A 21,552-nucleotide genomic window follows, 5' to 3' on the forward strand; every position below is an offset into this window, starting at 1 on the left:
TACTCACAGACTTTCAGTCTAAAGCTAGACACAAGTGTTTATATCCAATGTGGGCACAAGCAGAATTCCCCTTCCTTTCCTCTCCGTTGTAGCCTCCCAAAAGTAGGTACTCTGAAGGGACCCCAGCTCTCCATAGCAGATTTGGGGGTCACGTAATAAATAATAATAAATAAATAAACAAACAAACAAACAAACAAATAAAAAATAAATAAATAATAAATTAATTTTTTAATTTAACCAAACGGAGGACATAGATGATGCCTTCCTGGAACAGATGGCCAAGCATGCAAAAGGAAGGGAGATAGTAGTAATGGGGGACTTCAATTACCCGGATATTTGTTGGATGTCAAACTCAGCCAAGAGCATAAGGTCAAACAGATTCCTCACTGGCCTTGCAGACAACTTCATTGTCCAGAAAGTGGGAGAAGCAACAAGAGGAACAGCCATTTTAGATCTGGTCCTAACCAATGTTGATGACCTGGTTAGTGGGGTAGAAGTGGAAGGATCATTAGGCGCGAGTGATCATGCTCTTCTGAAGTTTACTATACAGCGGAAAGGAGCAGCCAAGCATACTAGGACTCAATTTCTTGACTTTAAGAAAGCCGACTTCATAAAACTTAGGGAAGTGCTGGGTGAGATCCCATGGACAGTAATACTAAAAGGAAAGGGAGTTCATGATGGCTGGGAGTTTGTTAAGAGGGAGATAGTAAAAGCACAAAGTCAGGCAATACCAATGAGACGGAAACATGGAAGGTGCCTAAAGAAGCCAGGGTGGCTATCTAAAGAACTTTTAACTGAGTTAAGATTAAAAAAGGATGTGTACAAAAAATGGAAAAGGGGGGAAACCACCAAAGAGGAATTCAAACAAATAGCCAGCACGTGTAGACACAAAGTCAGAAGAGCTAAAGCACAGAATGAACTCAGGCTTGCTAGAGAGGTTAAAAGCAACAAAAAAGGCTTTTATGGGTATGTTCGTAGCAAAAGGAAGAACAAAGAAACAGTGGGGTCACTCAGAGGAGAAGATGGTGAAATGCAAACAGGGGACACAGAAAGGGCTGAACTCCTCAATGCCTTCTTTGCCTCAGTCTTCTCCGATAAAGAAAACAATGCCCGACCTGAAGAATTTGGAGCAAATGATTCAGCAGAGGAAACACAGCCCAGAATAACTAAGGAGTTAGTACAAGAATACTTGGCTAGTCTAGATGTATTCAAGTCTCCAGGGCCAGATGAACTGCATCCAAGAGTATTAAAAGAACTGGCAGATGTGATCTCAGAACCACTGGCAGTCATCTTTGAGAATTCCTGGAGAACAGGCGAAGTCCCGGCAGACTGGAGGAGGGCAAATGTTGTCCCTATTTTCAAAAAGGGGGAAAGAGAGGACCCAAATAATTACCGCCCAGTCAGTCTGACATCAATACCAGGGAAGATTCTGGAGCAGATCATTAAGCAAACAGTCTGTGAGCACCTAGAAAGGAATGCTGTGATCACCAATAGTCAGCATGGATTTCTGAAAAATAAGTCATGTCAAACTAACCTGATCTCGTTTTTTGACAGAATTACAAGCCTGGTAGATGAAGGGAACGCAGTGGATGTAGCCTACCTTGATTTCAGCAAGGCATTTGACAAGGTGCCCCATGATATTCTTGTAAAGAAGCTGGTAAAATGCGGTCTTGACTATGCTACCACTCAGTGGATTTGTAACTGGCTGACTGACCGAACCCAAAGGGTGCTTATCAATGGTTCCTCTTCATCCTGGAGAAGAGTGACTAGTGGGGTGCCACAGGGTTCTGTCTTGGGCCCGGTCTTATTCAACATCTTTATCAACGACTTGGATGATGGACTCAAGGGCATCCTGATCAAATTTGCAGATGACACCAAACTGGGAGGGGTGGCTAACACCCCAGAGGACAGGATCACACTTCAAAACGACCTTGACAGATTAGAGAACTGGGCCAAAACAAACAAGATGAATTTTAACAGGGAGAAATGTAAAGTATTGCACTTGGGCAAAAAAAATGAGAGGCACAAATACAAGATGGGGGACACCTGGCTTGAGAGCAGTACATGTGAAAAGGATCTAGGAGTCTTGGTTGACCACAAACTTGACATGAGCCAACAGTGTGACGCGGCAGCTAAAAAAGCCAATGCAATTCTGGGCTGCATCAATAGGAGTATAGCATCTAGATCAAGGGAAGTAATAGTGCCACTGTATTCTGCTCTGGTCAGACCTCACCTGGAGTACTGTGTCCAGTTCTGGGCACCACAGTTCAAGAAGGACACTGACAAACTGGAACGTGTCCAGAGGAGGGCAACCAAAATGGTCAAAGGCCTGGAAACGATGCCTTATGAGGAACGGCTAAGGGAGCTGGGCATGTTTAGCCTGGAGAAGAGGAGGTTAAGGGGTGATATGATAGCCATGTTCAAATATATAAAAGGATGTCACATAGAGGAGGGAGAAAGGTTGTTTTCTGCTGCTCCAGAGAAGCGGACACGGAGCAATGGAGCCAAACTACAAGAAAGAAGATTCCACCTAAACATTAGGAAGAACTTCCTGACAGTAAGAGCTATTCGACAGTGGAATTTGCTGCCAAGGCGTGTGGTGGAGTCTCCTTCTTTGGAGGTCTTTAAGCAGAGGCTTGACAACCATATGTCAGGAGTGCTCTGATGGTGTTTCCTGCTTGGCAGGGGGTTGGACTCGATGGCCCTTGTGGTCTCTTCCAACTCTATGATTCTATGATTCTATAATTTATTTATACCCCACCCTCCCTGCCCAGGGCCAGGCTCAGGAAAAAAAGTTAAAATACTCCTTAAAGTACAGCTTAAAATGCAGCCTCATTTTAGTAGTAGCCCATAGATCAAGACCATAAAGGGAGGAAACATCAGATATTCTCCCAAGCCAGCTATCCATAGGAAGATTTATATACCAAATCCCATATAAGAGGTCAGAGTGATTCTAAGCCGAAGGCCAGGCGGAACAGCTCCATCTTGCAGGCCCTGCGGGTAGATGTCAAGTCACGCAGGGCCCTAGCTTTTTGTGACAGAGTGTTCCACCAAGTCGGGGCCAGTACTGAAAAGGCCCTGGCCCCAGTTGAGCCCAATCTAACCTCCTTGAGGCTCGGGGCCCCCAAAGTGTTGTTATTTATGGACCTTAAGGTCCTCCGTGGGGCATACCAGGAGATGCGGTCCTGTAGGTACAAGGGTCCTAGGCCGCATAGGGCTTTAAAGGAGGAGGGAGGAGAATAAGAAGAAGCTCTGAGGTGTGAGCAGGAATCTATTCCAGACGAGCACCACTGGATATCACCCAAGACACATTCCAGAGAAGAAGAAGAAGAATCTTAGAATTGTAGAGTTGGAAGGGACCACGAGAGTCATCTAGTCTAGGGCTGCCACATTCCCAAAAGTGAAAATCCAGACAAAGTTGATTATTATTATTTTGGTCAAAAGTTGTTGGGGTTTTTTTGGGGGGGACACATCTAGCCCCCCCCCCCATTTATTCAGTGGGGCTCAAACCCGTGACCTTGAGATTAAGAGTCTCATGCTCTATCAACTGAACTATCTGGTTGCCAGGAGGAAAGAAGGTGGGACCAAGTGAAAAAAGGTCTGGTACTTGTATATAACAGCATTCATTAAAATTTAGGATGAATGATTCTGTTTCTTGCTGGAGGGTTTCTGCTATAGAATAGCTCAGCCCTTTTAAACACTCATTTCTGTTCCCTGTGGGAGTGCTTTCTTTACAGCGACTCTGTATTAAAACAGCTTCCCAAAAATCCTGTCCTGACTTGAGGAATTATTTTTGAACTAGACCTATTAGCAAGGGTGGTTCCATCAGTTTCCCTGCCAGGAAAGAAACATGATAGTGATCTTCTGTTCGAATGATCAGTCGCATTTGATTGGAAGCTCGACTTCTCATTTCCTCTGAGCTTTCAATCTGCGCAGAACGTCTTGTTCTGAGTCTAGAGAAGGTGGGCCTGGGAGTTTTGTACTCCATGAAGAAGGAGCGGAATGCATCCAAATGCTTTTTAAATCTCTTCCAAGTGAAGGAAAGCAGGCCTTTGTGAATTAGGGATACCAGCAACGACGGCTTGGAGACAAATGACGCTGGCAATGTAATGCTCAGACTAAGGGCTGATTCACAGAGGTTTCAAAGCAACTGTGCTATAGCTCCCATAACATGTTCTTATGGTAAAGTAAGACATGTAGGAGTACAGTGGTACCTCGGATTACATACGCTTCAGGTTACAGACTCCCCTAACCCAGAAATAGTACCTCGGGTTAAGCATTTTGCTTCAGGATGAGAACAGAAATTGCGTGGCAGCAGCGGGAGGCCCCATTAGCTAAAGTGGTGCTTCAGGTTAAGAACAGTTTCAGGTTAAGAACGGATCTCCGGAACGAATTAAGTACGTAACCAGAGGTACCACTGTACATTTTGTACAGTTGCCCCTACACCAGTGTGCTGAAAATTTAGGTGCAATGTGCCCGATGGAACCTAACTGAACAAACATACCGATTCTCAGAAGTTTAAGTAGAATGATTTAGATCTACGCCTCTGCCAAAAAATTGCATTTCTAAATAACTTACTCTACATGAGCTTCCGGTGGGTTCAAATAACATTTCATGGCCCCATGGACCAGAGCACACCAGGCACTCCTGTCTTCCACTGCCTCCCGCAGTTTGGTCAAACTCATGTTAGTACAGTCATACCTCATGTTATGTCCGCTTCGTGTTACGTTCTTTCAGGTTACGTTCCGCGGCGACCCGGAAGTACCAGAAAGGGTTACTTCTGGGTTTTGCCGCTCGTGCATGCGCAGAAGCACAAAATGACGTCACACGCATGTGCAGAAGCAGTGAATTGCGACCCGTGCATGCGCAGACGTGCCACTGCGGGTTGCGCTCTTTTCATGTTGCGATCAGGCCTCCGGAACGGATCCCGTTTGCAACCAGAGGTACCACTGTAGCTTCGAGAACACTGTCCAACCATCAATAATAGAATACTGAATAGTATAGTTTTTGTAAAACATGCAAGGGTTTATGATACGCAAAATGAACCATGGAAAGAGAAGAACGGAAGTCACTAATATCTTAAGGGTGTAAAAAATGAGTACTTTAAATTGTAGAAAAGAAAATTTAATAAAAAATTATATTTTAAAAAGAAGAAGAGGACGTCCCGAGAAATCTTGGAGGCATCGGGGTCGCATCTCGCAAGGTGACCATCGGGTCGCTCTGCCCAGCTCCGTCCTCGCGTTCCCTTTCACCCGAGGCGCCGCCTCTCCGAGCGGATCGCTCTCCCGGCTCCGACGTCGGGCGTGGGCGGCGCGGCTCCTCCCCGGCGCTCGGCGGCTCCTCCCCGGGGCGGCCGCTGCCGTGCGCCCCTGCCTCTCCTGGAGAGCCCGTGCGTCGTGACGCAGCTGGCGAGCGCGTCCCGAGCGCAGGCCCTTCGCCGCGTCCCGCGCCGTCTCGGTCCCGAGCGGAGGAGGCGCCTCTCTTCTCCTCGCTCCCCAGCGCCGCCGGGCGAAGCGACCGGGAAGAGCCGGGCGGCGGAGAGAGAGAGGCGGACCCGCCCGGGCGCGCTCGGCGGCGCGCGCCAAGCAGCTGGCCAGCCCCGACGGGCGTCATTTCATCTCCGGCTGCTTCCTCCTTGCCTGCATGTAGCGGGGGGAGCCGGAGGGAAACCTCGGCTTCCTCTGCAGCGCCGCCGTCGCGGGGGGGAGAGTCGGTGGCCAGCTCCCCACGCGCCCGTTTCCCGAGGTATTAGCTCCCGGTCCTTCTCCAGGGGCGGCGTTGCGCCCGGGCGCCTTGCTGCGCTTTCGCTTCCCCGGTGCGGCGAGTTTGGGGGCGCAGCGGAGGGTTTGCTGCCTGGCGGGAGTGGGGAGGAAAGGATAGCGGGGTTGGGGGTTAAAGAAGGCGTTGGTGGGGTTGTTACTCCGGCCTCTCTCTCTTTTCTTTTCTTTCTTTCTTTCTTTCTTTCTTTCTTTCTCTCACTCCCTCCTTTTGAAACCACAAAAGCAAAACTAATTTTACGCAGGAAACTTCGGGCGGGCTGGGCTTCCTTCCACCCGCCCAGAGAAATTCCCTTCCCAGATACGAATGAAACCAAAGTGCAACCCTATCAAAACGGGGTGGATCGCTTGGGATATTAAGAGTTATGAAGGCCAGGGTTGTAATCCACCCCCTCCCCATTATTTCCCCCCCTTCTATTAAAATAATATTAATGAAATATAATAATTCTCTATTTAGGCTGTAGTTGCAGTCTGAGGTAGAAAGATGTGAACTCTTTCCTCGTGGACAAGAAGAGGCCTTTCTTCCACCTTGCCGATGGTGTGTATTCTTATTTTTTTAAAAACTTTTTTGGGGGGTGGGAATCAGTGTTTAAGTAATGCACCTTCAAAATATGGTTAAAGGGTTGAGGAGATTTCCCTCATGTGCCTATTGTGTTTCAGCTAAGGGGTAATTATTGTAGTCCTAGTGCATATACAGTGGTAACTCGCAAGACGAAATTAATTCGTTCCGCGAGTTTTTTCGTCTAGCGAATTTTTCGTCTTGCGAAGCACGGTGTCGGAAAAGTTTTGGAAAAGCTTCAAAAATCACCAAAAACCTCAAAAAAGGCTACCACACTGCGTTCTATGAGTTGCTCCTCGAAGTCAAGTCGCAACTGTATTAACGGTGTTAAGAGAAAGGAAACAAACTTGGAAGACGTTTTCGTCTTGCGAAGCAAGCCCATAGGGAAATTCGTCTTGCGAAGCAGCTCAAAAACCGCAAAACCCTTTCGTCTAGCGAGTTTTTCGTCTTGCGAGGCATTCGTCTTGCGGGGCACCACTGTAATTATGTTATGGTTTGTTTTTGTGCTTTCTCTTTCGCAGCATGGAACTTGTTTTCCAGCTGCTAGTCTGCTTCTTAAGAAGGAAAGATTGTGTGGATTGTTGGGGAAGGGGAGATCTGGGGCAGAGAACTTTTTATCTGGGGTGGGAAGGAGTAATGAAATGTTCAGTTTCAGTAACAGAAGCCAGTGAGGCTATTTAGCTCTCCATCCTCTTACTTGATCACTCCAACTTTCCTGGTCTATATAGGAAACAGATTCCCTTTGACATTGCTGAATTGTAGCTTTAGGAAAATAATGGAGGGTGAAGGAAATGATAAATACCAGTAGGAAACATGTCAGGCAATTTCATAGAACAAAACAAAACAAAAAACAGAGTCTGTATATGAGCTGTTGGTTTTCAGACAGCAGAATCGGTGTGAATTATATGGGAGATACATGATTGTATCTTCCAACATCCTTTTCTTTGATTAAAAACAGCTGTGATGTGGTCTTGGCTAATAGCCTATGGAGGGGGAAAGATAGGTACCTGTAGAAATTTTAAGTTGTTTGAAGGGTGTGGGAGGAAGCTTGCGATCCATCTAGTTCGGTTATTCATTGTGTTGTGCAAACTCATTCCTTATATACTTGCAATTTATTTTTTTGTCAAATGTGCATGTGTTGTATATGCAATTCATACATTAAGAAGAAGAAGAAGAGCATTAATATTGCTGTCAAAAGTTGAGGTTTCGAGCTCTTCCTGGCATTTGTAAAATGTTTGTTGCTTTGTTGCCTGGCCAACTGCTGCCTTCTTGGTGTCATTTCCTTGTGGGCTGATGCCATGGGCAACAGATAAGAATATTGCCCTTTTCATCAAATCGAATAGTTGATTTTTCCACCCTGCAGTTGGTAGTGTTTTACTGACATTGGAAGAGGAGTACAGGACCTCTGTTCCAAGTTGGCTGTTGCAAAGGAGTGTAAAACCTTGATTACGAGTTGGAGCAAAAAGCCCCCCCTTAAACGCAAAGCAGCGAGGAGCTTCATAGTTTTCATGGTAATGTTTTCTGCCACTGTTACACTGCTGTCGTCCCCCGCCCCAGCAGAGATGTGTGTGAACAAACAACACATCCTCACATGTGTGTACACATTCCATGAGAGTCTTGGCTGTCGGTCGTGGCCCTCAATGTTGGATGAAGAACATGGAACTCCCTGCACAGGTTCTGCTAAAGGTTTTGATGCATAAATCAAATTGGTACACAGGCAAAGCGCAGGTTACAAGATGTAGCAGGTATCTTGTATAAAGGGCCAGGTATAGAGACATGGGGACGGGAGTGGCGCTGTGGGTTAAACCACAGAGCCTAGGACTTGCTGATCAGAAGGTTGGCGGTTCGAATCCCCGTGGCGGGGTGAGCTCCCGTTGCTCGGTCCCTGCTCCTGCCGACCTAGCAAAGTGTAAGTAGATAAATAGGCGGGAAGGTAAACGGTGTTTCCATGCGCTGCTCTTGTTCGCCAGAAGCGGCTTAGTCATGCTGGCCACATGACCCGGAAGCTGTATGCCGGCTGCCTCGGCCAATAAAGTGAGATGAGCGCCGCAACCCCGGAGTCGGCCATGACTGGACCTAATGGTCAGCGGTCCCTTTATAGAGACATGGCTAAGTGCAAGCAGATAATGTTGATCCAATAAGCCACATGCTCCCTGGACCTTCCTTTTGAAGAGTGGGTTAAGCACAGCTCTTAGTGTGGCAAGTGGTCAGCACCCAATTAACTCCCAATTAGTTGCCTTCCTGAAAGAGGGACATCCTCACTGACAGGAGAAGGAGACGTCTGCCTAGGGTTGACCAATGTCACAGGGCTGGAACAGTCCTCTGCCAACCCACTTTGCCCCTGCCTTGGATCCATCCTCCTTGCCAAGTTTAGACATCTCCAACTCCCTGAGTACCTCCTGTTCCTCCTTAGCATCTGACCACCCCCTGCATGAAACCTTTAATAGCTTCATGGCACCGCCCTGTTTCTGAAGTGCCCCCACCCCAGTCATGAGGTTTGGATTTGCCCAAATAGCATTAATGGAATTTGGCAGTTAATTGGGGGCATGCAAGTCACCTGTGTCTTCCCAGAATGGCTCTATTAGCCATAATTGCTCCAGTGAATCAAATACCTGCAGCCTAGGGTTGTCCAGCTCCAACTCTCTGAGCTCCTCCCATTCCTCCTCAGGATCTGGCCATCTCCTCCATGACACTGGCTCTCAGTCACAAATACTCACATGTTTAGAGACCTGTCAGGAATGCTTTACTGTGAGGGATGCGGGTGGTGCTGTGGTCTAAACCACTGAGCCTCTTGGGCTTGCCAATCAGAAGGTCGGCAGTTTGAATCCCTGCGATGGGGTGAGCTCCCATTGCTCTGTCCCAGCTCCTGCCAACCTAGCAGTTCGAAAGCACGCCAGTTCAAGTAGATAAATAGGTATCGCTGTGGCGGGAAGGTAAACAGTGTTTCCGTGCGCTCTGGTTTCTGTCACGGTGTTGTACTGTGCCAGAAGCGGTTTAGTCCTGCTGGCCACATGACCCGGAAAGCTGCCTGTGGACAAACGCCAGCTCCCTCGGCCTGAAAGCTAGATGAGCGCCACAACCCCATAGTCGCCTTTGACTGGACTTAACCATTCAGGGGTCCTTTACCCTTTTTAGCTTTACTGTGAGGGCAAACACTACTGTAACAGTTGCATTCCTATGGCAGACAAGATTGCCATGTAAAATGCGAAGCCTTTCAGAAAGAGGAAGTTTAAAAGCGAGGGAAGCTTCCAAAGGGCATTGGAAGCTGCAGAGCAGGCATAGGCAAGCTCGGCCCTCCCGATGTTTTGGGACTACAACTCCCATCATCCCTAGCTAACAGGACCAGTGGTCAAGGGTGATGGGAATTGTAGTCCCAAAACATATGGAGGGTCGAGTTTGCCTATGTCTGCTGCAGAGGCTTTGTTCAATTGGAAAAAGAAAGGTAAGCAAGGTGCTTAACACTTGGTATTGCATTGCCAATATTACTAAAGGACACGGAGTGTCTCTTGTGTAACTGTATAACTGTACGCTATGCTTACTCGTGTTCAGTGCCAGTTAATTACATAATTATTACCTTATTCTGGTTGTAGGGTTATATATCAGCCTTGGTATATTTTTACAGGTGGCATTTTACTTTTAATAACAGCTTCATTAATTGGGAGTGAGTGAGTGTGTGTGTGTGTGTGTGTGTGTGCAGTGGGTGTTAATTCAGCTGTGGGAAGGGCAAATTATTTCACAATTGGGAGTTAAATATGCTTGAAAGAGGCAACTTAGAAAATTGCTCTGCATTTATTGTGCTTTTAAAACCTGGTCACTGAGTTCTTTTTGCATGGTCCTTTTTTATATCAGAGGCAGTGTCCAAAATCAACTTCTGTGGTGCTTTGAGAGTTACAACTATGCAACTACAACTTTTTAATATACCAGAGCATTAAGAATATAAGTTTAATTATGTATTTTTGAAATGTGTGTGTCTGACTTACTTTGTTGCATATTTGATGTAGTGCACTTATTTTCAGAATACGCTGTTCTGTGAAATATTTGTTTTATGTATTGAATTTGTATACTGCTCTTCCTCCCAAAGGAGCCTAGGACAGCAAACACAACCTCAATGTTAAACAAACCCCTCTAAGAGTAATCTGTCATTCCTAGTGTCCAGTGTCTTAACTAATGCCAAACTAGAATTTTCCACTCTCAATATACTCAACATATCCCAAAGCACTGAATAGTGTATCAGTATGTACTATAACATACACTCATTGGTATCATTATCATAGTTTGATGCTTCCACTGTAAATTCTTGTAAATTGATGCTTCTGACTTACATAAGAATGCTCTAGTTAACCAAGGTGGCAAAAATGTGTTTTGAAATTTTGAAAAAAAATGTGGATTTTGTTTAGGTTTGGGAGTTGGAAAGAAGTAAGAGGTGATATAAAATGTTAGTAGTCTAACTCATAGTTAACCCATTGATTTCAGAGAGTCTTGTTTGAGGATGAATTAGGTATTGTTTTTAGTTGAACTGAGTGTTGATTCCATATATTTGCAGAAAGGGAGAACCAACATCAAACAAATTATGCCTTCTATTCCCTCCCTTTCAACCCCATTCCAGATTACTGCATTTTCTGCCTTCAGTGCATCAGCAAAAAGCAGATTTCCACTGTGACTCGCAAGGTCTTTAAACTATGTGGTTAGAGCCAATTTGGCGTCTATATCAATATGTACAGAACAAACAACACAGTGTCCATTGCTTTATATTTGCTGAATGTTATCTGCCGTTTCACGGATCCAATTTGCTATGCATTTTACTCCCAGAAATAATAGCATCTTCTAATACCATATCCTTTTGTTAATGCTCCTTGCGCACAATCAGAGTTCTTCTGCAGAGTTCAACTCTAGTGAATGCTCACTCTGATTTCACTGATCAGAAAACGTTTTATCCAGTGCTGATCCAAACCCTCCTTCCTGCCCCATTTCATCACACCCATTTAAGAGGCTACAGTTCTTTCTTATTTACTGTCTCTCTGTGTGGAACAGAAAACACTTTTACCAATGCTATCACCACTGTCTCAGGTTTGGAAATCCATCCTGGTGCTCCCACCTTGCCTTCTTTGCACGCTTGTGTTGCAGACATTCAGAAAACCTGCCACAAGACTTGGAAGCGAATTTGAACGCAGCAAGGAACAGCCGTGTAGTCTGTTGTGAGTCGTGAAGATCTGGATCATTTGTATCATTGCCACAGTTCTGAGCTTCTGCTGCAATATCTTTTGGTAACTGTTTCCATGGCAAGGAGCACATTATTCCAAAACACAGTTCAGACTCTTGACAAGCATATTTATATTTGCTGTATCCTGCTTAAATGTTTTCGGCACAAGTTAGCAGCATGTAAACATTCTTATAAATAACATGAAAACACTGGCATTGGAAGTTCTCACAGACAGCAATATCTGCCATTTCTTTTGCTGGCATCAAACATTTAGGGTTGTTTCTTCTTTTGGATGCCACCATTCTTCTTTCTGAGCGTCATGTACCAACAACAGTTGCTACACCGGGGAGCAGTTAGGAAATGGGCATGCTCCAAGCATCTGTCAAACAATTGCCTTCTGATGAGGTTCTTTGGGCTTTGGTACGTTGGCCTAGACAGGTGTTGTGGTGATTCTGCATGTGAATGGATTCATGTCCTGTGACCTGTGTCAAGCTTTTCTAAGTCTTTGAACACATACGCATATACTGCAACTCTGTTTAACGTTAGTGGTGAATATCCGGTTCATAGGTAAAGGTAAAGGGACCCCTGACCATTAGGTCCAGTCGTGGCCGACTCTGGGGTTGTGGCGCTCATCTCGCTTTATTGGCCATGGGAGCCGGCATACAGCTTCCGGGTCATGTGGCCAGCACGACTAAGCTGCTTCTGGCGAACCAGAGCAGCGCACGGAAACGCCGTTTACCTTCCCGCCAGACTTATCTACTTGCACTTTGACGTGCTTTCGAACTGCTAGGTTGGCAGGAGCAGGGACCGAGCAACGGGAGCTCACCCCGTTGCAGGGATTCGAACTGCTGACCTTCTAATTGGCAAGCCCTAGGCTCAGTGGTTTAACCCACAGCGCCACCCGCGTCCCATTATCCGGTTCATAGGTTTGCATATATCCCCTGTCGCTGAGTACCGTATTGGCCCGAGTATAAGCCGCACCTTTAAAATTGGGGGGGGGGAGGGGAGACAATACCCAAATATAAGCCGCTCCCTTAAAATTATGCAGGCACTCACACCCGTTCCGTTTTACCGTAAGTCTCTTTTAGCAGCAACATAGTAAAAGCCAATTTTTGTAAGGTCATGAATTTAAGCCGCACTTTTCAGGGTTGGAATTGGGGGGGGGGGGTGCAGCATATATTCGGGCCAAAATGGCAATAGGCGAAAGGATGGGGGAGAACACTTCTTTTAATTAAAAAGTGCAAATATAATTTTATGCCTGTCTCATAACAGATGTGGATATTCAACCAGTGCAACCGAACCACTCCTGAATCTGGTCCAAATTTTAGAAAACAAAGGAATCACATAGATCAGTGGTTTTCTGGTTCGGGGATAGGATTAGAATCTTATTCTGATGTGTGAATGTATCCTTTACTCACTTGATGTTCCTATCCTCTAATTATCTGCTATAATTAGATTTACAGTAAGTAGAATGGCACCTGCTATAGCCTTAGAATGGCAGTTTCAAAAACTTCCTATCTTGGTTGGGCATCTTTAGTGCTCAGTCATCAGTTGACATCAGAAATAATTTGATTCTATACATTTTTAATAGATTTTGGGATGATGGGCTTATTGAGTCAGAGAGAGCAACTGATGTAAGTTAAATAGCTTCTGGGCTTCATTCCTGTGCCACACAAATTGCATTGTTAGAGTACCCCGACTTTTTGATAAGTGAATACCTAATTTCATGGCCGCCAATACCAGCTACCTTTAATGGGTGTAGTGTATTCACACATATTATTAACTTGCTTGTGATGGTTCTCTTTTGTGCAGTTAAGCAGCTGCACGTTGGAACAGTTATTTCCTAAGACCGTTGTTAAGGCAGTTCCATTCTTGGTTATAAAAATAAGTATTGATTAATTTTTGTTTACACTTTGTCAGATTCGTTCACACTAAACAGCTGCATGAGTTTATAACCAGGCATCTCAGGTTAGCTGGAATATGTTAGATATATTTTGCAGAAATAGAACATGCAAAACTGAAAGTATACAAGCTAATCATTAGTCTGCTATCTTTTTGTGGCAAGCCATATTTACATAATAAGACAAATATAACTAATATTGTTTAGTCTATGGATGCAATCATGGAACTGTGTGTTTTCTCATTGTATATTTGCATGGGAAATGTCACGTATCTAAAGAACTAAAATAACATACGTTGACATTCTTTCCTTCTCAAAACAGTTATTCATGGTTACATTTTATCTTCAGTCTTTATCCTAAAAGATAGCTATAATTGTATATTGGTTGGTGCTGAAAATAATTCAACTTCCAGGGAAACAATGTCTGCATCTCTGCCAACAATGCACAGGAGTGGGGGGGGGTGTCACTTTGTGGCACCTGAATTCAAAATCCTATTCCTAATCTTGGTAAAGTTCTACCTATCTCCACCCCTTTCTTCCTACCCAAGAGGAATAGTGCAAATCATGAACTTCTAACTAATTGCTTAAATGTCCCTTGCTGTATTCTTTGGAAAGCTTTACCAGTTATATAAATGCTAGAATTCTGACACTGCATTGATAGAACGTAGAGTTTTATGACTTTGCATTGCAGGTGCTGTCTTCTCAATCAAACCGTGGCATATTTATTGAACCTTTGTTCTCTCAACTAGTGGGACCAATTCTTAATGTTGTTGCTTTTCTACCAGTGCTTTTATCCCAAAGCATCTGCGCTTCTCTGTTCAAAATCTACATGTACTCAGTGGATGAACTCAGGACTACGATGAGATATAAATTACAAATCCACCCATCTATGATTCTATGAATCATTGTTCTTACTAGACAGTCTTGATCAAGTCACAGTTTTCCAGCCTTAGTTCTGCATTTGTAAAATGGGGGAAATATCCACTTGTTTCGTATAGTTGTTGTAGTAGGAGAGGGCTGTGCAGCGCTGCTTCACTGTAAAAGCGTTTATGCAGTTGACTAGCAATTACAACAACACAGACAAAATGCTCATTATTGTGACAGGAAGCAACAGAGAAAAGACATGGTTCTTGTAGGAGCACCTGGCAATAAACTGTGTTTGTGGCTTTGCATATTGCTGTGACCCTTTCTCTTGCTGATATATAACGCCACTGCTTATATATCAGCACTGGTTATATGCCCAGGGCTGCCTGGGAATTCGTAGAAACCCAAAGATATTGTTACATACGCTTCAGGTTACAGACTCCGCTAACCCAGAAATAGTACCTCGGGTTAAGAACTTTGCTTCAGGATGAGAACAGAAATCGTGTGGTGGCGGCGCGGCAGCAGCGGGAGGCCCCATTAGCTAAAGTGGTGCTTCAGGTTAAGAACAATTTCAGGTTAAGAACGGACCTCCAGAAAGAATGAAGTACGTAATCAGAGGTACCACTGTAGTGTAATTTGGCAGTTTGGACCTGCCACACCAAAAATCGAGTGGATACACACCAAAGTTACTTCTCCATCCACTATCTCGATTCAAAATAGTGTCAAGCATCAAATAACACCCCCCCCCCCCCGTCTTTGCAAGAGACTTGTCTCAAAGAGCTACTCTGGAAAATTGCAATTGACATGGTGATAAACTTTTAGCGTGTCCAAACACTAGCTTTTGACAGATTTAGGGGAGAGTGACTGGTTTGGTCACACCGGGCATGAAGCCTTGGGGGTGCCATGGGGGGCTGTAAATATGATTAGGATGGAGCACAAGGGGGGGGGCAAATTTGGGTGTTGCACACCAATGAAATGGAGGCAGTGAAAGATTTTACTTTCTTGGGCTCCATGATCACTGTAGATGGTGACAGCAGTTACAAAATTAAAAGACACCTGCTTCTTGGGAGAAAAGCAATTACAAACCTAGACAGCATCTTAAAAAGCAGAGACATCACCTTGCCAACAAAGGTCCATATAGTTAAAGCTATGGTTTTCCCAGTAGTGATGTACGGAAATGAGAGCTAGACCATAAAGAAGGCTGATCGCCGAAGAATTGATGCTTTTGAATTATGGTGCTGGAGGAGACTCTTGAGAGTCCCATGGACTGCAAGAAGATCAAACCTATCCATTCTGAAGGAAATCAGCCCTGAGTGCTCACTGGAAGGACAGATTGTGAAGCTGAGGCTCCAAGACTTTGGGCACCTCATGAGAAGAGAAGACTCCCTGGGAAAGACCCTGATGTTGGGAAAGATGGAGGGCACAAGGAGAAGGGGACGACAGAGGACGAGATGGTTGGACAGTGTTCTCGAAGCTACCAGCATGAGTTTGACCGAAGTGCGGGAGGCAGTGGAAGACAGGAGTGCCTGGCGTGCTCTGGTCCATGGAGTCACAAAGAGTCGGACACGACTAAACAACATACCAATGAAATTTGTGACCCCAAGGTCCTCCACTACTTTTGGTGGCTTGGTGCCGTGTGACTAATGCACCAGCATAGACTCAGCCAATGAGATCACTCTACATCCCCTTAGCTGCAAGATTCCTTCATTATCCACTATGTATGAATTGTGATGTGTATCCTATTGCCTTTGACTTGGGAACAATCAGGCAGAAACATACATGCAAGTGAGGCATTCTTTGACTGCATTTCATCTGAAATAAGCCCTTGGACTCATGAAAGCTTATATGATGGATTAAATGGAAGACTATTGTGGATGGGATGGGTATACAAAAGGCTCGTGAGAAAGGAGAAATAATAATGGAAACTAGCTTCAGAGAAAAAGTCACGGGTGACTAATGATATGAACCTAATGACCTGGAAATGGGTTTTGAATTATAAATTCCTTCCTCATTCTAACCGTAGACCCAAAGTCTACAGTAAAGTTAAAGTCCCAAAAACATTGTCAAAATGATTGAAACAAATTTTGTTTCTTTTAATTTTGAGAAACCCAGCTTTTAAAAAATCGGCACATGTATGTTCTATCCTGCCTCTCAGTTGTTTTCCATTCTTTGGCTTGCTTCTTTTTGCATATAAGGATTGGTCTTCTGCCTTCTGAAACTGTCGCAACTAATTTTGAGTCAGCCTGTGTATATTTTAATATAGCATTATTCAGAGGAAACGGGGGAATATGCATTCTCAATTGCATGATTCATCACTAGAGAGACCTAGCCAGATGCCACCCAACAGAATTCTTTTGAACAATGCCACTGCCTTAATGACAGATTTCGCATGTGGTCCAAGTGTCTTTCAAGAACATGAGCCAATATTTTCTTCTCGCCCCTTATGAAAGCAACCTTGTATAGTCATACAAGGCAGCAGAATACTACTTGAAAGGAATAGTCTTGCTGGTATGGAAATTGTATGAGTTGTAGCTTGGAAAAGTACCTCTCAAATGTCAAACTTGGGGATGTCCCTAATATTTCAAACGACCCTGTATTAACATTGCAAAATACTTCATTCTGAATACATTTCTGTTCCACTGAGTTTTCCTAGTACTGACTTAGAGCCAAGCTAGACTTTGTTCCCACCAAGGGGGATGCTGTTGGAAATAAAATAGCCATACTTACACCTCTCCCTATCATATTATCTCTAGGACAGTGGTTCCAAAACTCTCTGTCACACACCTGGGCCACTTGAAAATAGTTGAGAGTACTTGGCTGACCACTCACGATGTTTCTGCCTGTTGTAACTATGGCAATGCATTGGGTTAAATGCTGTAGGCTTTTAAAATTGCTTTTTTATTTCTTATATATTGCATGCTATTATATTAAGCCTGAAATTTGAGGAATTCAAATTGTAACGCCAAAAAATGCAAGATAAGAAACAGAAGAAACAATAAAATGCAATTAAAACCAATACGGATATTTAATGCCACCGATATGCCACCTCCTATAAAGGTAAGGGGAACCCTGACCATTATGTCCAGTCGTGACCAACTCTGGGGTTGCGGCGCTCATCTCGCTTTATTGGCCGAGGGAGCCGGCATACAGCTTCCAGGTCATGTGGCCAGCATGACTAAGCCACTTCCGGCGAACCAGAGCAGCGCACAGAAACGCCGTTTACCTTCCCGCCGGAGCGGTACCTATTTATCTACTTGCACATCGACGTGCTTTCGAACTGCTAGGTGGGCAGGAGCAGGGAACGAGCAACAGGAGCTCACCCCATCGCGGGGATTCAAACCGCTGATCTTCTGATCGGCAAGTCCTAGGATCTGTGGTTTAACCCACAGCGCCACCCGCGTCCCACATGCCACCTCCCATATTCAACCACAAATCCACAGGTGCCCTGTAGACCACCTGGTGCAGCTCCTAGACCTAGACCATAGTTCGAGAACCCCTGTTCTAAGAGAATTTGCTATGTGACACACTTTGACCACCCTGAGTTTCCTTGCCACAGTCAGTGGTAGCCAATGCCATGAAGCAAGGACAGAAAACTCTCTTTAAGTGGGGGCAGGGGAAAGTCCAACTTGCTACAACCAGTTGGATAGAAAAGCTCAGGCTCAGCAATAGTGGCCATCCATAAGCATTTATAAAGACTGGTTGGTGTGCGTGTGGACCATGGGTAGGCAAACTAAGGCCCGGGGGCTGGATCCGGCCCAGTCGCCTTCTCAATCCGGCCTGCGGACGGTCTGGGAATCAGCGTGTTTTTACATGAGTAGAATGTGTCCTTTTATTTAAAATGCACCTCTGGGTTATTTGTGGGGCATAGGAATTCGTTCATTATTTTTTTCCTTTTCAAAATATTGTCCGGCCCCCCACAGGGACCGGCCCCCTGCTGAAAAAGTTTGCTGGTCCCTGAACTATTATTGGATTTTTACTTGGATCGTTTCCTGTATCAAAATCAACAGAGAAGCAGTGGCTGAGGACTGCAGTAGCCTGGGTACAATACTTTGTAACTTAAATTAGCAGGGGATTTTATTACCTTTTGGCACAATTAGTCACTTCCTCAGCCAGGGCTTTTGCCTTCTCAAGGAGTGTCCCCTGTGCTTTTACTACGTTGCATATTCCTTCAGACAACTCAAGTTATCCGGTTCTTTTTAAAGTCTTCGGCGATTAACAGTTTTGTGCTATTTGTATATCTCCTTGTTCACAATGAAATGGACCTCTCTTAGCCCCGGTACGGCCTCTTGGATGCAATGCAGGCAGACCCTGAGGAAATAATGTACCCTCCTTGAGCTTGCTTTAGTTTTGCTCCAACAGTTCACTGCTGCAAGAGACTAACTCCTGGTCAGTTTGAGAAGCAGCTTATTTCTTAGACCAGGGGTCAGCAAACGTTTTCAGCAGGGGGCCGGTCCACTGTCCCTCAGACCTTATGGGGGGCTGGACTATATTTTTTGGGGGGTGGGGGAATGAACAAATTCCTATACCCCACAAATAACCCAGAGATGCATTTTAAATAAAAGGATACATTCTATTCCTGTAAAAACACGCTGATTCCCGGACCGTCTGCGGGCCGGATTGAGAAGGCGATTGGGCCACATCTGTCTTAGACATTAGGAAATGCTGTACAAAAAGTGTATGCAAGCAGAACTATTTCGGATTACAATGCCTAATTTATTTATTTATTTTTTGTAATTTTATGTCCACCTCTTTTTGTGGTGCAGGTACTTAAAAGTGGCTTACAGTTCAAGCTAGGATAGAGTAAGATGTGGGTAGGCAAACTAAGGCCCAGGGGCCGGATCCGGCCCAATCGCCTTCTAAATCCAGCCTGTGGACGGTCTGGGAATCAGTGTGTTTTTACATTAGAATGTGTCCTTTTATTTAAAATGCATCTCTGGGTTATTTGTGGGGCATAGGAATTCGTTCTGTCCCCCCGCCCCATATAGTCCGAGCCCCCAAAAGTTCTGAGGGACAGTGGACCGGCCCCCTGCTGAAAAAGTTTGCTGGAGAACAAGAAGAACATACATTTAAAGAAGATTCGAAAGTGTTTGTTGAATATACGGGAGGAAATTGTGTACACTTGAAAACGTTGGCAATGTTCAGATAAACCCAACAGTGTATACAAATTTTGGTTTAGTGTATGTAAAATATGCAGGGATTTATGATATGTAAATGAACCATGGAAAGAGAAGAATATATATATATATACACACACACACACACACACACACACAGTTAAAGCTAGTATAAGTAATGTCTTTGTGTGTGCGCCTCATAGTTCCATGAAGGTACCTACCTAAAAAGTTGTTTTTAATTATGGAAACTTGGCAGCTGGGAGCACAGATTAGTAGTGTTAGCTCCATTCATGCCTCTCTTTGGGGACACTCAATTAAAATTAATCTGAAAAATATATATAAATGCTGCATTTCTTCCTCCTTGCAATAAATGATTTTTCTGGCAGTCTTGGAACTTGCCATTTCTTAGGATATGAGATTTTACAGAATCATACACTTATAAATTTACCATACCAGTCTCTTGCTCTGAGACCTCGTGTCGTGTTGTGATTTATTGTTCTTGAGGATGGTTAGCCTTCAAATGTAGCATTTTTGGTTTGACAAATACCTTTCAGTGGTGCTGCTTTCTATACAGAACTCATTTTCTTTGGTACTGTACTCTGTATTTATAAGATAAGAGCAATGCTTATCTTGGTGGGGAGGTGAAGAGTGTATGCATGTATATAATTATATTGATGTGGTCATAGAAAGTTTGCAATATTGCCTATTCTTAGCTGGCCTGGGAATGGCATTCTGACCACACAGTTCTCTGTATTTCTTCATAAGGTCTTCCAATGTTTAAATTTCTCAGGTATTTCTCTTGTTAAGAATAAGAAATTCGTATGCTTACAATGGGAATGGAATATATATATATATATATATTTCGTGCAATTCTTTTTGTATAATTTCTCAAGTTTTTATAATCCCCCCCCCACACTTTTATAAAACAAAAATATTTTAAAAGGAAACGAATGAAACGAAAGAGAAAAATGCTGGAAATATATCACATTCATAATTGGGTGTTGCATTACGTCATCTCAAATATTTTGGAGAATGTTACACTAGTATTTGATAAACGTTAGAAAGAGTTAGAAATGAATCTAGCTCTTTGATACTGTACTTAACTCACAATGTCTTATCAGGCCTAGTTATTACGTATTCTCATTAGACCAAGCCTGTACAGTGGTACCTCAGGTTAAGAATTTAATTCGTTCTGGAGGTCCGTTCTTAACCTGTAACTGTTCTTAACCTGAAGCACCACTTTAGCTAATGGGGCCTCCCGCTGCCGCCGCGCCGCCAGAGCACAATTTCTGTTTTCACCCTGAAGCAAAGTTCTTAACCCGAGGTACTATTTCTGGGTTAGCGGAGTCTGTAACCTGAAGCATCTGTAACCTGAAGCGTATGTAACCTGAGGTACCACTGTATAGTGGATTGGATTCTTCCACTTACTGAATGGGGCTTTTCTGCACCCGTCTTTCCGTTACTGCTGTCTGAGCCCACTAAAAAGCTGTGGAAAGCAGTATAGGCGGCTGCAGCAGGGAAATAAGGTTGTTGAAAAGCAGGGAAGGGGTGCCTTGCACAAAGCAAAAGCACCTTCAGCTCAGGGCAAGAGCAGCTTCGAATCTACCCTAATAAATACACCGCAGCCTTTCCATTGCACAAGCAGGAAACTCTCTTATAAGACACTGCAGAATTGACTTCCACAATTACCATTAAAGCGCCTTTAATGGCGTGTAGTTTTTATCATAAAATAGCAGAAGGAGGCTGAGATAAGGAACTGAAAATGACTGTTTTTGTTTTACGGACTGAAATGCAAAGGGAAAAAGGAACTGTGGAAGTGCTGCCATTTTATCATTCCAGCGATTTAGTTTATTTCCCTGCTTCTGCATGCTGGAGATTTATTTTATTTTATTTTTTAAGATCTTGGCTTTCTGCTCGCCTGGAGGTTGTTTTAAGGCATAGCCACTTTGCCAAGGGGGGAGTGAGAGGAGAGAATCCTAATCCCATTTCTTAATTGTTTGCAGAGACTTAGCCAGTGTACTTAGGATAGTTGCATAGTGAGCTGTAACTGATTATATTGGGTCAAGGCAGCTTATTTTGGTGCTTGTTTGCCTGGCTAGGTAGCCTGACGTGGTTGTGATAAAATTGAAAAATGTACA

At 44.3% G+C, this 21,552-nt stretch overlaps 1 protein-coding gene across 1 annotated transcript in view; it reads left to right on the forward strand.

Moving 5' to 3' along the window:
- The first annotated feature begins 5,458 nt into the window (after positions 1–5,458).
- JAK2 (Janus kinase 2) overlaps positions 5,459–21,552 on the forward strand; it is an 86,919-nt gene continuing 70,825 nt past the window's right edge. The window contains exons 1-2 of the mRNA XM_080987722.1: positions 5,459–5,745; positions 6,235–6,315. The gene's annotated coding sequence lies outside the window, so the exon portion shown is untranslated. The remainder of the gene's footprint in view (positions 5,746–6,234; positions 6,316–21,552) is intronic.

The sequence above is a fragment of the Podarcis pityusensis genome, assembly GCF_964106645.2.
Source record: "Podarcis pityusensis genome assembly, chromosome: 17".
NCBI lineage: Eukaryota > Metazoa > Chordata > Lepidosauria > Squamata > Lacertidae > Podarcis > Podarcis pityusensis.